The 14,161-nt window shown below is 43.6% G+C and overlaps 1 protein-coding gene across 7 annotated transcripts in view; it reads left to right on the top strand.

Moving 5' to 3' along the window:
- Positions 1-11,855: 11,855 nt before the first annotated feature.
- The window catches only part of ADNP (activity dependent neuroprotector homeobox), a 44,612-nt gene continuing 42,306 nt past the window's right edge, over positions 11,856-14,161 (top strand). For 4 of the 7 annotated variants that reach the window (XM_073309406.1, XM_073309413.1, XM_073309411.1 and 1 more), the window contains exon 1: positions 11,856-12,222. The gene's annotated coding sequence lies outside the window, so the exon portion shown is untranslated. Of the gene's footprint in view, positions 12,227-14,161 lie in introns of all 7 variants that reach the window. The other 3 variants (XM_073309408.1, XM_073309412.1, XM_073309415.1) reach the window with 1 other exon arrangement.

Here is a 14,161-nt window from a genome sequence, read left to right on the forward strand (position 1 = left end):
ACCACAATGGAGTACCCTGTATGAAGCCTGTTTACTCATTCTTTGTGTATTGAGTGAATGTCACCCACTGTTGACCAGAAGACCCAATGCAGATTAGTGAGATTTGTGAACAGACAACTTTTTATTTAAGTAATAAAATCCTTTCAATGCCCTGCTACTAAATTTTTGAGAAGTGAGGAAAGAATACCAGTTTGTGTGAGAGAGCCCCCTTCTGCTATCTCTTAGAGGCAACATGCAAAGCAACGAAAAAATTTCTTCATGTCTTATAACACAGGCCTGAACACTGTTAAAAATAAATATTTTACACTGCTTTTACATTAGCAATATTGATTTTTGTCTAGTATAAAAGTCACTCTGTTAACTCAAAACTTGTCAAATTACAGAATCAAGAGAGTGAAAGTGGAGCAATTGAGGGGGAAAAGTCACTATTCAAAACAATGGTGTGGTGGTTGTGTGTGTTAACACATTTATATAAAACTTCTGTGAATAACAATTTGGAAAGAGAGAATTTTTGTTAATGTTTGGACACCACTGCTCCTCTAAAAGAGCGACAGCTCAGAGTTGTTGTAGCTATCCAGTATGTTCTCCATAAAAAACAGGAATGACCATTGTTGATATTTCTAAGATTCTAAAAAAAACAAGTGGGGGTGGGTGGGAGGGGAATTAGGCAGCAAAAGCTCATTTTGTTGGGAAAAAAAAAAATTAGGTCCCTTTTAACCTGGTCTTAAAAGCCTGCACCTCTGAAGAAGCAGCTCATGTTTGTTCTTGGAGTCTCTCTGGAAGTGGATACATGTGCTAGAGTTGCCAGGCATCTAGTTTTTGACCGGAACACCTGGTCGAAAAGGGACCATGACAGCGGTGCCGACCAGGCCGTTAAAAGTCCAATCAGCAGCACAGCAGGGGGTTGAGGCTAAAGCAGACTCCCTGCCTGCCCTAGCTCCACGCAGTTCCCTGCAGCCCCTAGGTGCATGGACGGCTAGGGAGGCTCTGCATGCTGCTCTGACCCTGAGGGATGGCTCTGCAACTCCCATTGGCTAGGAACTGTGACGTGTGGGGGCAACACCTCCCTGACTGCCCATGCATCTAGGGCAGTGGTTCTCAAACTTTTGTACTGATGACCCCTTTCACACAGCAAGCCTCTGACTGCGACTCCACCCCCATAAATTAAAAACACATTTAAAAATATTTAACACTATTATAAATGCTAGAGGTAAAGCAGCGTTTGGGGGTGGAGGCTGACAGGCTGTGGACCCCCCCCCCCGACACATAATAACCTTGTGACCCTCTGAGGGGTCATGATCCCCAGTTTGAGAACCCCTGATCTAGGGGCTGCAGGGACCTGGTGGCCACTTCCCAGGAGCCGCGGTAAGCACCACCAGGACCCTGAACCCTTTTCTGCACCCCAACCTCCTGCCCCAGCCCGGAGTCCCCTCCGGCACCCAAACTCCCTCACGGAGCCCACATGACCCCAACCCCCTGCCAAGGCCTGGAGCCCCCTCCTCCACTCCAAACCCCTCATCCCCAGCCCCACCCCAGAGTCCACACCCCCAGGTGGAGACCACACTCCAAACCCCTTGGCCCCAGCACAAAGCCCCTCCTGCACCCAAAATCCTTGGCCACACCCAAGAGCCTGTACCCCCAGTTGGAGTCCTCACCCCTCCACGCCCCAGCCCAGAGCCCTCTCCTGCACCCTGAACCCCGCATTTCTGGTCCCACCCAGAGCCTACACCCCCAGCCCGGAGCCCATACTCTCCCCACATCCCAACTTCCTGCCCCAGCCTGGAGCCCTCTCCCCCACCCCAGACACCTAATCCCTAGCCCCGCCCCAGAGCCTGCACCCCCAGCCAGAGCCCTCATCCCTCTCCCACACCTCAACCCGTTGCCCCAGCCTGGTGAAAGTAAGTGAGGGTGGGGGAGAGCGAGTGATGGAGGAAGAGGGGATGGAGTGAGTGAGGGCAGGCCTCTGAGAAGGGGCGGAGCCTCAGAGAAGGGGTGGGGCAAGGGTGTTTGACCCTAACACATGGGCTCAACAGAATTGTCTACTGTGAATGTATGCCCAAATCCACGTCCTAGAACTGGCCTAAGAGAGTCTTTGGGAGAACAGCTGCTCACCTTCTCTCTTCCTCTTGGACTGTGGAGCATTTTTTCTCCAATCAGGCTTCTCCAGCTTAGGGGCTAGAGTAGCCTTCACAATTTTAGTATACCCCCTGTTCATGGGACTGAGAGACTTGTACAACAATAGATCCTCTGCTCCTGACCCTCCTTAGCTCACAAACACTGTATTGTGCAGCATAGGAAGCCCCCATGAATACAAGATCTGCAACCAACCCCAAATTCACCATTTTGTGCAGTGAAATACTGGTTGCACTGCTGGGGGATAGGACTAGAAGTGCCACTGATGTGCATGCTAAAGCCAATATGTCAATAATAAATAGCGCAGTGTTGTCATCAGCTGGTCAGAACTTTAATGGACATGCTTTTTAAAAAAAGGCTAATATTTTTCAACTTTAGTGCCATTAATAGTCTTCATTAAGGGCCACTAACAATGTTACAAATTTATTCTGTTTTTGAGGTAGACAGACCAAAATGATAAAGATGTAATTTCTTCTATAATGGGGAAAATGCTCCCCCCACCCCTCCCAAACTTTACATAAGTCATACACTTGAATGGTTTGTCTTTTAACTTTTTAAAAATAAATAATTCTCTTTTGGGTAGAAACCAGTCATTGAAAATTGCAGACAAAAAGGAGATTTAAAAAAAAAAAACTGCATACGTATAAGGGGCTTATAATGTGAACTGCTTTACAGTCATGCATTGACTCCTGCAAAGGCTATTATTTTCAGCGGGGTTTATGTTGAAAATCCTGAGAGGGAAGATGGGTAAAATTTACTAAAACCTACTGGAAGTGTTGATATCAATGCCTGTTTTATCATAATTTCATACATTTTAGCTTTTCTGGGGAGGGTTATTACATTGCCTATATTTATATACCACAAAGTCATGAACATTATGTTAGAGTAGACGCACTGCGCTGCTCTCAGAAATCCATGTGCCCTGTGAGGATAGCAGGCCATGTTAAGTCCTGGTGTAAATTCATTGAAGTCAGGGATGTTACAGTAGGAATGAATTTGGCTCAGCATGCTTAATGGGTAAGAAGGAAAGGAAGTGCCTTGTACTTTGTATCAGTGACGCTCCCCTTCCCCAAACAGCTGATTGGCTAGCTCCAGAAGCAGGCAGGAGGCAGTCAGTCCTTGTGGACTGGGAGCTCATAGGTATAATGCAGGGCCTCTAGATCTGTGCAACTGCAGAATGGAGACGTGTTGACTGTGGGTAGGGGAAATAAATGGATTCTCCTTAGGGCTTTCACAGAAGGCTGTCCTGCAAATCCACTGAACCACTTAAGCATGTGCTTAACTTCAAGCATATGAGTAGTTCTAATGAAATTACAGAAATACTTGTGCCTGAAGTTAACCCACATGCTTAAGTATGTTGCTGGATTGGGGCTGGGTGCTCAGCACCTTGCTGCATTGAGCCCAGTACAACCCTAGCACTGGGGTATTTAGCTCAAATAAGCAAAGTTACATATTTGTGGTAGAATATTTAGCGGTTTGGGGGCTGTCCACTTCCTGAAATTCAAATTCCCTAAATTTTGGTATGAAAATTAGATCTGTTCTTTGAGCAGTTCTTCCACGAGGCCTCATGCCTCTTCCACTGTCCTAAAACAAATCACTTCACTCCATTACACAACTCCATGACTTGTTTTTTAATCAATGTAACTAAGCTGATGCTTCCTCAAATTTCTAATTCTTTATGTACTGGAAAGTTGTTTGTACATGATTCCAAACAATAATAGCTTACCAATTATGGTTAAATATATAAATAAAGCTTATTGAATTATATAAAATCACAGTACCAAAATTATGGAATAACTATCCAGAACAATTTTTTTCTTGGAATATTTATTGGAATATTTTCTTGGAATAGCATTTGAAAGGAACATAGAAGCAGGTAAAAGTTTGGACCTAAAAATATTAGTTGTATTCATTTTATAGATGTGGAAAATCCTGTGGATTACAAGGTCCTTGTTTTTTGTTTTTTTTTAATAGGTAGGGCACATAATTACACACACAAATTGGCTAAGGTCATTTGCACATACAGCTACCTGATTTGCATGCCTGACTGCATGGGAAATTAGACATACAATTATGTCTTAAAATCAGACCCTAAATCTAAATTATTTTTAAGAAAGTACTATACAAATCTTACTACTTCTAGGTTTTGCAAAAATAAAATGGTCTTTGCTCCCTCTGCTGTCCCTCCAAGTCCTTAAGCTGTGCTGACATTGCTGATGCCATTTTAACAATAAAGGTTTTTTTTTAAAAGTCTTGTTAACTTTACTCCAATTCAAAACACAAAAGGTAACAATCTGTTTAACAAAAAATAAAATTTCTTATTTCAATTCTTCAAATTCCTATGAAAATTAGAATTATTTAATGCCTTACTGCAGCAAAAAGATTCCATGGGAGCATCCCTTTCAGTGGACAGTGTACACAGGTGTGATTAATTCCCTTTCTATTTTGGTTTCCTTTGCATAAGTCTCAAATGCCAAATGTTGACCTTTGTGCATTATATTCTTGCACCTATAATATAACCACATATTAGTAAAAATAGGTGTTTCAGAATAGCTTTAATCTGTGTCTAAAACACACAGACTTCAGACCATATCTAGTTGCCAACATACAGACATTGGCTCGTCCAATGAAGTACCTAGAAAATTCAATGCAAGATTGTACAAATTTTTAAATAACAATACAAAATTAGTCATGCCTGGTCAATAATAGAGTGAAATACTGGTCTGATTGAACTCAATGGCAAAACTCCACCTCCATTTTGTGAATAGCACCTAGTTCCCCTTGTGACTCCAGGTTGAAAAATTGAAGCATGTTGTTTTGGTTAATTTCAATGTTTCCAAAAATCTTTTGTGCTTTTTTTTTCCTGATCAAAGCAATTTGCAAGAAAGGATCCAGATGATAGGTGAAAGAGAAAATCCATTTATGAAAAAAATGATAAATTATGAAATCACTGAAGTTAGGATTTAAATTATACTTTTTAAATTCAAGTTTCTCACTAAGTAAATGTTGTGTTTATGAAAGGTGCTGGATTGACAACAGAGGAAACTTCAGCAGCATATACAGAAGTGATTTATCTCAATTAATGGCTGTACAAGCTTCCCTACTGGTACGCCTTATCTCCAGGTCAGAGATACCTATCTCTAGGAGGACACTTAGATTTCTATGCCCATTTAATCCATGGTCCCTGTTTTGAGACTATGAGTTGTGATGTCCACAAGGAAATGGATGAAGACTGAGGCCACCAAACAGCCATTAGGGGATTTTACTACCATCTTAAGATGAAGTGATCTAGAAATGACTCATTATTCCATTACCAGTCCCATTATTCATCCAATCCCCCAATGACAAAAGGTAAAATTATCAAAAGCACCTAATCAGAGGCTCATTCACCTGCACATCTACCAATGTGATATATGCCATCATGTGCCAGCAATGCCCCTCTGCCATGTACATTGGCCAAACCAGACAGTTTGTACGCAAAAGAATAAATGGACACAAATCAGAAGTCAAGAATTATAACATTCAAAAACCAGTCGGAGAACACTTCAACCTCCCTGGACACTCAGTTACAGACCTAAAAGTTGCAATTATTCAACAACAAAACTTCAAAAACAGACTCCAACGAGAAACTGCAGAACTGGAATTAATTTGCAAACTGGACAGCATTAAATTAGGCTTGAATAAAGACTGGGAGTGGATGAGTCATTACACAAACTAAAAACTATTTCCCCATGCTAATTTTCCCCCTACTGTTACTCACACCTTCTTGTCAACTGTTTGAAATGGGCCAGCCTGATTATCACTACAAAAGTTTTTTTTCTCCTGCTGATAATAGCCCTCCTTAAATCGATAGGCTCTTTAGCGTTGGTATGGCAACCCCCATTTTTTCATGTTCTCTTTATATATATATCTTCCTATAGTATTTTCCACTGCATGCATCTGATGAAGTGGGCTTTAGCCCACGAAAGCTTATGGTCAGATAAATTTGTTAGTCTCTAAGGTGCCACAAGTGCTCCTTGTTCTTTTTGCAAAAGCACCTAAGTGATTTATGTCCCATTTTCAAAAGTGATATAGGCATGTAGGAGCACAAGTCTTCCTGAATTTTACCCCAAGTTCTATAGTGTCAAGCTTGTTTGACCTGGTACATGATGTATTAGTTCCTCACCTAGGAATAATTATTTTCCATTGGTTTAAACGCCATAAAAGTACTGAAGTTTGCCATTTTGGACTTTCAGGTATATCTTTTATGAGGGCTGAGACCTGACCTCTCTTTTTGTCAGTCTACATGAGGCTACACCTAAAAACCACTGAGAGATGAAAACTGGTGCAGAATGCAGCAGCTCACTTACTGAGTGGAGCAACATATTGGAAGTATATGACATTTGTGGTCACTGGTCTGCACTGAATGCTCCTTGGTCTGTGGGTGGAGTTTAAGGTGTTGATTATGACCTGTAAAGGCCCTGAATGGCCTGGGACCAACCCACCTAAGGAATTACCTTTCTTCCTAGGCCATACTGCCACAATTGTGGTCAGCAGAGGCACTTGAGCTGGATCCACCTCGTTATAAAAGAGAGGGGGCTGTTGGCAGGGCATTCTCTTTGTGGGTGCTGAGACTCTGGAATTTGCTTCCCTTGGTCTAAAATAGCCCAAATTTGATGACTTGCTGGGCACACTGGAAAGCCAACTACTTGTTTAGGTTTTTGGAGATGTCTGAATATGCTTCCTAGATGATGAAGGAGGGTCGGTGGCTGGCTGGCTGAGTTCCTGTGGAACTGATGATTAATGCTGCAAAGATTTAATGTAATTGTATGTATTGTGTAATTAATTATTTTGGGGTGCCTAGAACCTTAGATATGCATCCTTATTATTTTAAAACTAAATAAATAAGCATAAATATATGGCACCGATGTTGTTAAAGTGGTGCAACTTTGTATAAGGACACTTATATTGGTTTAACTTGCCCCAGACCAACGTTTGACTAAATCAGTACAACAACATACCTTCAGTTAAACCTATGTATCTTTTGTGTGTAGGCAAGCCATGACTACATCCCTTTCCCTCTCAGTTGCTCAACTTTAAGTCTCTTATTTCTTGTGATGCCATAATTTCACTAATTCTCCATGTGCCACAGACTTTCATAGTAGAAAAAAATCTGTATTTCGGATGTAAAGAGCAGACAGGATTTTTTTTTTAAATAAATTTTCCTGCAGTTTTATACACATCACAAAGAAGCAAAATATAGGCACAACATTTCCCCCCCACTTTGCAGGTAACTTTTAACACCAGTATACACCCTGACACCAAGGCATGCAACCTTAGTGTCCTCATTGACTCCTCTTTCCTTGTGCTCTTATGTCTTGCAACTGTTTGACCCAGTGTTATACTATTGAAGCCTATAGTCAAAACCCTCATTGAATTAATAGGAGCAAGAGCAGGCCCTGGATATTGCTGTTGCTTTCTAGACAGCATTGCATAAAATCCATCTATTCCTACTGCCAAAACTTTAGCCCAAGAACTGGTCATAGCCCATGAACTCCCATTCATCCCTGCATTATTCTATGCAAAATGCAGCTGCTAAATTTATCTTCTTCTCCTGTTGTTTAGACTCTGTGTTCCCTGCCTTCACAAATCTCTGCATGGGTTTCCCATCTGGTGCACGGACTGTGAGCTTCCTCTTGCTTTGCTGCTCTGTTCTGCCCATATCTAACTAAGTTTCCTCTCATACCTAATCCCCTTTCCTAAACTCTTCCCAAGTTTTTCTCTACACTGATCCCTTTGGCCCCAGTTCTGGTTTGTGAGCCAGCCGCACAAAGGGACTGGAAAGCAGTCTCCAACCAAGAATTCCGTAGCACAGGTGTTGTGGGCAGGAAGGATGTGCTCAGAGCATTCTGCACTCCAGCTATTCGGGGCTGGCAGAGAGGCCTCTAGATGCCTGTGGGAAGCCACCAAAACTTAGAGCAGGCTCAGAGGCTGCTCTGATGCTGCTAGCTGAGCACAGAACCCGGTGACGCAAACGTGGCTTGAATCCCCCATCACTCCCTCTCCTAAGTGAACGGCTCAGAACTGAGACACCTGCTTCCTTCACATGCCCACATTTTCATGTCACCTTCTATGTGCAGGTTTGTCAAATCTTACCTCTCCTTCAAACTGCTCATCTCTTGTTCTATAATGCCTGGCTTCTCTAAGGATTGCATCTCTCTCCCTGTGTGCTTTTCTACAACAAATATTAATGCCTTCAGACTGAAAAATGACCAAGGAATTTCTTTTTCTTTTTTATTATATATTTTATTTGCTGTAAAAGCTGTGTCCATTGACAGTGCTACATAAATAATAATACTGATTTCTAACAGACTTTCTGAATATTAGAATTTACAGTACTATCCTCCTTTTGTGCAGTCAATATTTTTACAGTCTGTTTTTTCAAGTGGTAGGAATACTACTCAAAATTCCTGGAAAAATAAATTTTAGTATTTGGACTTGACCACTGACTTAAACTGACAAATATAAAAACAGAAATTTCTATGCTACACATCATAAACTCATTCCATAGCTCCTCAGTATAGTGGTAAATAGTTAAGCAATCACTTTACTGATATACTCCTCCTTGCCTTCCACAGCTTCTAAGTACATACAAATACACTTTAGGACTATTTTGCCACCACAAATCTAAATTAATTCTTGGTGACTTCTATTTTACTTATCTGTAACTACTATTCATTTTTCTCAGTTAAGTCTGCACAATGTAAAGCATCTCAGTTATATATGTGTTTCAGCTCAAAACAATTAGCTGCAATAGTGCGGAGAGTACTTTTTTCTTCCATTGGTGTGCTTCCCTCCTTGACGCTAACCTATCAGTGTTCTTCCCTCTCTAGATCATCTTAGTTTGTCCTGTTTTTAATTTCAGCAAAAAGGTTGTGACTAGCAATTCTCTATTAAATGTGTTGCAAATGGCAAGCCACTACTCAGATCATAATTGACTGTAAAAAGAAAAACCAAAATTCTGACCAGATAGAGCCAAGTTTAGGAAATAATAGCATCTGTTATACTGCAATATTAATAAGCAATAGCTAAAAAGAGATAGAGTGGGAAAAAATCAAATCTAGCAAATTTAAAGGTCATAAGGCTTGTTTGGGGGTGTTTTTGTTTTCACATAGAGCCATCAAATTGATTTAATTGGATGTGGAGTACATATTACTATATTTCACTCTGTGGTATAGTCAATTTAGCAGTATCTCAGGAAAGGGTGTCTTTCTCCATGGGCTCTGTAGGGATGCAAACGTTGTAGAATGTTTCTTTTAACTGGTTAGCTTAAGAATATGGTTCCCATTTATCTATGCTTTGCAAATGCTTTCCAGCATTTTTTCCTATATTGCACTATAAAATGAAAATATCTACCCTCGTAAAGCAAATGAAAGTTATATAAGAACTTAAAATAGTTTTTTGCTTTGCTTAAAGTTGCACAATTATTGTCAGGTTTTCTAGAAGGCACATAAAGAACAATTAGATATCACCTTTCTAGAAGTTCCTCTTACAGTAAATAGCACTGGCTAATTTGTTTTTGTTTTTTGTAGGGTTCAATAAGTTTTGTGTATTTCAGTGACATTGTAAATGAAGGATTGTTTTCGTGGCTTACTGTTTCTTATGCCACTAAAGTGAATTTACTGTGAAAATGCATATAGTCATTTGGAATCAAAGAATAAATTCTAAAATCTGAGGAACAAGTAAAAGTCTTAAGCGAGAAAAAAATTGAAAATTCTACAAAATATCACAAAATTCTACCAAAAAAAGGGTGGGTGTGTTTCAGATTAGAGCCATTTGAAAATATGGGATTTAACTTTTGTTAAGTTTAAGTAATGTATTACAAGTTTTCCTTGCTCTTAAACTGCAGGCCATGGTTTGAAAAACTTGTTAGACTTTTGTTTGTTCAGTACTAGTGACCTAACTGTTATACACCTCATCCTTAATCAACAAGTTTTGAAATACTGAGAACTGAATGAATTGAGCTACATTGTATCCATAAAATATCCCAGTATTTTGGTGTAATAAAAGTTCCCAGCCCATCTCATTTAAAGATACTTTGTGCACTGTTATTGAATTAGACCTCGATCCTGCAAAGGGACCTTGCATATCCTTAGTTTACTTTAAGTTTATGCACCATGAGTAGCCCAACTGGGGCCTTAGTTTGTGAGATTACACTTGTTTTAATTCAGAAACTATGGTTTTGAAATATAACCTAAAAATTGTTAAGATACAATTTATTTACTTTTGTGTGTGTAAAAGCTGCTAAGTAATAAATGATATATAATATTACTCTAGTTTCAGAGAACCCTTTCTTTTCTGTATGTTAGATCAAAACCTGCCAAATCTCAATTAGTTTTGGAAAGTGGTGGCAAAAAAAGAGAGCAATATTTAAAGTGTCTCTCTCTTTTAGAATGAAAGATATTGCAATATACGTAGGTAATAAGACATTTACAATTTCCTTAATTTAATTTTAAATCTTCCTAATTCCAGTTGTCCCAGTTTGAACCAGTCTTATGATTTAACCTTAAGTCTTAGGATGAGTCAACCCTGAGCTTTTTCCATGAGGGACAATTTTAAGTAGGGAGGTTTATTATCCAAATATAAAGTATGACCTACTCCTAGAAGTCCAAACTGTGTAAAAGGAAGTTTTGTCAAGGCAAATGAATAGTTTACAAGAAGGTGTTGTTGCTATTTTCGAAAGCCAGATAAAATATGGGTAACTGTTGCAGTACAATAAAAGAAACATCAAAACCACCCAACTCTCTCAAAAGATTTTAGCTACTCATCTTTCTCTATTCTGTACCGTTTAAAGCCAAAGGGTGTGGTCACTACTGCTCTGTGCACAGTGTGATCACTATTGCGCTGTCCATGGTGTGAGGTGTGAATGCTATGGATGTGTATGGTCACTCTTGCACTGTCCATGGTGTGATTGCTACTTCTGTAAGTGGTCACCACAGCTCACTTGTGATAACTACTACTCGGTGTATGCTGTACATTACTGTCCTATGCATGCTGTACAACCTGGCCTCTATTGCTGCTGCTCAGTGCAATGCTTGCTTCAGATGTGCTTCAGAACACTATGATGTGCCAGAGATGCAAACAGGAGGCCCATCTCCCTATACCCAAAAGCCATCTCTGGCCTCCCCTGCTTCTGTCTTTGTGGGGCCAACCCCTGTGCCTGATGCTCCCACTCCTGGAGTGTCCCTGGTGCAAGGTGTGCACACCATCGCTAGGGCACGAGGTGGTGTGCTCACTATTATGAGGTCACGTGATGTTGTCACTTCTGTGTCACGTGGGCGTATGCTCCCTATGCTTGTACCCCCGCTCCAGACACAGCGCCTAGGCCCCTCTCCTCCCCTCCGGGCAGGATGTAGTTCCGGCTGGGGGGTGGCGGAAGGATAAGCAGGCGGCGCCAAACCCCGCTGAGGCCCCAGCCGCAGGGCGCGGCGCCTCCTAGCGGGCCCGGGGTAGATCCCGCCGCCGGCTCCCCCTCTCGCGAGAGCCCCCCCCATCGGCAGGGTTATGTAACCTGCTTCCCCTCCCCCTTCCCTTAAAGGACCCGCACCCCGAAGTGGGATGGGGTCTAGGCGAACAGGACCCCATCGGGGCTCAGGCCCCCTCCCCCCCGGGGCGCGGCCCCCTCCCCTCCCGCTGGACAATGAGTCCCGTATGCTAATGAGAGTCTCGCGTCACTTCCGCTCTTTCTCGGCCGCCATCTTGGCCAGGGCAGGTTCTGGGCAGGAGGGACCCGGCTGTATTGTCTGCAGGGCGCCCAGGGAGCCCCCCCCGGCCCGGAGCCTGACACCCCCCCCTCCGGGGACCGAGCGCAGTGGAGCCGCCACCGCCCCCTCCCCCCGGGACCTGCTCACCATAGGCCACCCCCACACACACTCACCCCCCCGCCATCCAGCCCCCTTTGTCTCCCCCGCGCCGCCGCCGGCTCCGCTCCGCCCGCCCGCCCGCCCAGGGACCCGGGCGGCGCCAGGGAGGCAGCTCCGCGCACCCCCACCCCCAGCCAGAGGTGCCGGGGGAGCGCCCGCCCTCCTCCGCTGAGGAGAGCCCAGGCAGGTAGGTGAGTCCGCGGGTCCGAGCTGGGAGCGGGCAGCCGCCACCTCCCGATTTGTGCAGCTGCCTTCCACCCGCAAGCATCGGGGCAGAGCCCCGTGCAGCCCTCTCCTCAGCCGCTGGGCAGGAGCCCCATGCCGGCCCCGCACAGTGCAGTGTCCACCGCGATGCCCGCTGCAGGCGGGGGCTGCGGAGTTTGCGGGCAGCTCCCACCCCTCTCCGCAGCTGCACACATGTGGAAAAGACTTGCGTGCACTGAAGAGGCCAGTTCTTCCTCGGTGCTCTGGCCCGTTCTCCCGCCTGCAGGGACCGCTACCGGCTTCCCCTCTCCCTTCCCGGGGCCCGTACGGCAGGCAGATGCAGCCCCAGCCTCCTCCCTCAGTCCCTCCTCACCCCCGGCGGCGGAGGCTGCACATGGATGTGCCTCGAGGGTGGCTTTCATTGCATGGTCTGCGCTGGCGGCGGTGGATGGGAGGTGAAGCGGCTGAGATGGATCAGTGAATGTATGGATCCATCACCTCTAGCATCTCAGAGCTGTCTTTAACATGCCGCCTGCCCGGTGAAGGTCCCTAATGGCAGAGTTGGCGCTGGAGAGTGGCCGGAAAGCAGTGGTGGCTGCGGTGCAATGAATGGAGACCAGAGCAGTCTCCCCCCACTAGCCGGGGTGTGTGTCTGCTGGAAAAGGCGCGATTCATGACTGGTTCCCTGAGCAGAACAGTGGCTACAGGCTGGAGTAACATTCACCCAGCCACTCATCCTCCCCTTGCTCTCTCTATCCCGGGTCATAGCTACTGTAACCCATTTCTCAGACAAAGGCAGGAGAAATTAAGCCCTAAAATGTTGCATTCTGCCTCTGTCGTTTGAAGGTTGCACCCTCCTCACCCACTCCATCATGTTGCTTTTCGTTCTTGTTTGCAGTCTAAGTGGATTTTTTTAAAAGCACCAACGTGAATGTGACTCCTTTTTTTGTATGCGTTGAGGCTGGATTAAAGCTATATTGTTGCATCTGGTTTATGGCCATGGAAGAAAAATACCAGCTCCCACCCAAAATGCACCGCAGCCAATTCGGTGGAAAGGAGAGATGAGTGTTCAAGTCAGTAGGGGGCGCATTCTCTGCACTGGGTAAGGTTGCTGCAGAGAGGGGGAAGGGCCCCAGATGCATAGAGAGGAGCTGCCACACAGCGCCTTCTACAGACCTGGGAAAATGGGTCTATCACTAAGTGCTCACTTGCTCTTATGAGCTGACAGCAGCATAGTAAAGGATTTAGTGAATAGAGCAGTGATTTAGAGAAGAATCTGATCACTTCAATATGTTTTTTGGAACTACAGTGACCAAATTGTGTTCTTGGCATCAAATTCTCAGTGCCATTCCCGATACTACTACTATGTACTTTCGTTCAGTTCATAGGGGTTGATCAACTCTGTGCCACTATAATCATCTGAGATCACTTTTGAAGTTGACAGAATACTTGTATTCAGAGATCATACTGATTAAATGGAAAAATGAGAGAAATAGAGCACTTGGATGACTTCTGTCTCTTTTGCACGGCTGTACATGGACCTCCATGGAGAATGTAGTAATTGTATGAAAACTTGATTGTGGCTTGTGGTGCCATCTGCTTTATAAACTTGCATGGCTTTTTCACACATTCTGAATGCATGGCAGTAGTGATGTAGAAACTTCAGTGTTATGGTGCCTTACTAAAGCATTGAGTGCTTTATCTGTAGACTGAGTTAAGCTGTGCTTTGCTTGGACAACTGGGATTCCTCCATAATTTTGATTCATGATTTTGGTTTTAATGAAAATATTTGACAGGCTTAAGAGCTTTGGTATCTTTTAGAAAAATAGGACAGAGCTTTCCTTAGTTTATGCCATGATGTTTCCACTAACTTTGTTCATATTTGAACACTGATGAGGCGGGAGGACGTGTTTAGATGAAGA

The sequence above is a fragment of the Lepidochelys kempii genome, chromosome 13 (assembly GCF_965140265.1).
Source record: "Lepidochelys kempii isolate rLepKem1 chromosome 13, rLepKem1.hap2, whole genome shotgun sequence".
Lineage (NCBI taxonomy): Eukaryota > Metazoa > Chordata > Testudines > Cheloniidae > Lepidochelys > Lepidochelys kempii.